The sequence below is a fragment of the Nerophis ophidion genome, unplaced genomic scaffold (genome assembly GCF_033978795.1).
Source record: "Nerophis ophidion isolate RoL-2023_Sa unplaced genomic scaffold, RoL_Noph_v1.0 HiC_scaffold_381, whole genome shotgun sequence".
Lineage (NCBI taxonomy): Eukaryota > Metazoa > Chordata > Actinopteri > Syngnathiformes > Syngnathidae > Nerophis > Nerophis ophidion.
In genome coordinates, this window is record NW_026907299.1 from 27246 (window position 1) to 31189 (window position 3944).

The following is a 3944-nucleotide window of genomic DNA, read 5'->3' on the forward strand; positions in this document are numbered from 1 at the left end:
CACAATACTAAGACCCACAACACTTACCTATAAACGACCATTAGTGGGTGTGTTACTAAGACTGTGCAGGTAAATATGCAACACAATACCAAGACCCACAACACTTACCTATAAACGACCATTAGTGGGTGTGTTACTAAGACTGTGCAGGTAAATATGTAACACAATACCAAGACCCACAACACTTACCTATAAACGACCATTAGTGGGTGTGTTACTAAGACTGTGCAGGTAAATATGCAACACAATACCAAGACCCACAACACTTACCTATAAACGACCATTAGTGGGTGTGTTACTAAGACTGTGCAGGTAAATATGCAACACAATACTAAGACCCACAACACTTACCTATAAACGGCCATTAGTGGGTGTGTTACTAAGACTGTGCAGGTAAATATGTAACACAATACCAAGACCCACAACACTTACCTATAAACGACCATTAGTGGGTGTGTTACTAAGACTGTGCAGGTAAATATGCAACACAATACTAAGACCCACAACACTTACCTATAAACGACCATTAGTGGGTGTGTTACTAAGACTGTGCAGGTAAATATGCAACACAATACTAAGACCCACAACACTTACCTATAAACGACCATTAGTGGGTGTGTTACTAAGACTGTGCAGGTAAATATGCAACACAATACTAAGACCCACAACACTTACCTATAAACGACCATTAGTGGGTGTGTTACTAAGACTGTGCAGGTAAATATGTAACACAATACTAAGACCCACAACACTTACCTATAAACGACCATTAGTGGGTGTGTTACTAAGACTGTGCAGGTAAATATGCAACACAATACTAAGACCCACAACACTTACCTATAAACGGCCATTAGTGGGTGTGTTACTAAGACTGTGCAGGTAAATATGCAACACAATACCAAGACCCACAACACTTACCTATAAACGGCCATTAGTGGGTGTGTTACTAAGACTGTGCAGGTAAATATGTAACACAATACTAAGACCCACAACACTTACCTATAAACGACCATTAGTGGGTGTGTTACTAAGACTGTGCAGGTAAATATGCAACACAATACTAAGACCCACAACACTTACCTATAAACGACCATTAGTGGGTGTGTTACTAAGACTGTGCAGGTAAATATGCAACACAATACTAAGACCCACAACACTTACCTATAAACGGCCATTAGTGGGTGTGTTACTAAGACTGTGCAGGTAAATATGTAACACAATACTAAGACCCACAACACTTACCTATAAACGGCCATTAGTGGGTGTGTTACTAAGACTGTGCAGGTAAATATGTAACACAATACTAAGACCCACAACACTTACCTATAAACGGCCATTAGTGGGTGTGTTACTAAGACTGTGCAGGTAAATATGCAACACAATACTAAGACCCACAACACTTACCTATAAACGGCCATTAGTGGGTGTGTTACTAAGACTGTGCAGGTAAATATGTAACACAATACTAAGACCCACAACACTTACCTATAAACGGCCATTAGTGGGTGTGTTACTAAGACTGTGCAGGTAAATATGTAACACAATACTAAGACCCACAACACTTACCTATAAACGGCCATTAGTGGGTGTGTTACTAAGACTGTGCAGGTAAATATGTAACACAATACTAAGACCCACAACACTTGACTATAAACGACCATTAGTGGGTGTGTTACTAAGACTGTGCAGGTAAATATGCAACACAATACCAAGACCCACAACACTTACCTATAAACGACCATTAGTGGGTGTGTTACTAAGACTGTGCAGGTAAATATGCGACACAATACTAAGACCCACAACACTTACCTATAAACGACCATTAGTGGGTGTGTTACTAAGACTGTGCAGGTAAATATGCAACACAATACTAAGACCCACAACACTTACCTATAAACGACCATTAGTGGGTGTGTTACTAAGACTGTGCAGGTAAATATGCAACACAATACTAAGACCCACAACACTTACCTATAAACGACCATTAGTGGGTGTGTTACTAAGACTGTGCAGGTAAATATGGAACACAATACTAAGACCCACAACACTTACCTATAAACGACCATTAGTGGGTGTGTTACTAAGACTGTGCAGGTAAATATGCAACACAATACTAATACCCACAACACTTACCTATAAACGACCATTAGTGGGTGTGTTACTAAGACTGTGCAGGTAAATATGCAACACAATACCAAGACCCACAACACTTACCTATAAACGACCATTAGTGGGTGTGTTACTAAGACTGTGCAGGTAAATATGCAACACAATACTAATACCCACAACACTTACCTATAAACGACCATTAGTGGGTGTGTTACTAAGACTGTGCAGGTAAATATGCAACACAATACTAAGACCCACAACACTTACCTATAAACGACCATTAGTGGGTGTGTTACTAAGACTGTGCAGGTAAATATGCAACACAATACTAAGACCCACAACACTTACCTATAAACGGCCATTAGTGGGTGTGTTACTAAGACTGTGCAGGTAAATATGTAACACAATACTAAGACCCACAACACTTGACTATAAACGACCATTAGTGGGTGTGTTACTAAGACTGTGCAGGTAAATATGCAACACAATACCAAGACCCACAACACTTACCTATAAACGACCATTAGTGGGTGTGTTACTAAGACTGTGCAGGTAAATATGCAACACAATACCAAGACCCACAACACTTACCTATAAACGACCATTAGTGGGTGTGTTACTAAGACTGTGCAGGTAAATATGCGACACAATACTAAGACCCACAACACTTACCTATAAACGACCATTAGTGGGTGTGTTACTAAGACTGTGCAGGTAAATATGCGACACAATACTAAGACCCACAACACTTACCTATAAACGACCATTAGTGGGTGTGTTACTAAGACTGTGCAGGTAAATATGTAACACAATACTAAGACCCACAACACTTACCTATAAACGACCATTAGTGGGTGTGTTACTAAGACTGTGCAGGTAAATATGTAACACAATACTAAGACCCACAACACTTACCTATAAACGACCATTAGTGGGTGTGTTACTAAGACTGTGCAGGTAAATATGTAACACAATACTAAGACCCACAACACTTACCTATAAACGACCATTAGTGGGTGTGTTACTAAGACTGTGCAGGTAAATATGCAACACAATACTAAGACCCACAACACTTACCTATAAACGACCATTAGTGGGTGTGTTACTAAGATTGTGCAGGTAAATATGTAACACAATACTAAGACCCACAACACTTACCTATAAACGACCATTAGTGGGTGTGTTACTAAGACTGTGCAGGTAAATATGTAACACAATACTAAAACCCACAACACTTACCTATAAACGACCATTAGTGGGTGTGTTACTAAGACTGTGCAGGTAAATATGTAACACAATACTAAAACCCACAACACTTACCTATAAACGACCATTAGTGGGTGTGTTACTAAGACTGTGCAGGTAAATATGTAACACAATACTAAAACCCACAACACTTACCTATAAACGACCATTAGTGGGTGTGTTACTAAGACTGTGCAGGTAAATATGTAACACAATACTAAGACCCACAACACTTGACTATAAACGACCATTAGTGGGTGTGTTACTAAGACTGTGCAGGTAAATATGTAACACAATACTAAAACCCACAACACTTACCTATAAACGACCATTAGTGGGTGTGTTACTAAGACTGTGCAGGTAAATATGTAACACAATACTAAAACCCACAACACTTACCTATAAACGACCATTAGTGGGTGTGTTACTAAGACTGTGCAGGTAAATATGTAACACAATACTAAGACCCACAACACTTGACTATAAACGACCATTAGTGGGTGTGTTACTAAGACTGTGCAGGTAAATATGCAACACAATACCAAGACCCACAACACTTACCTATAAACGACCATTAGTGGGTGTGTTAC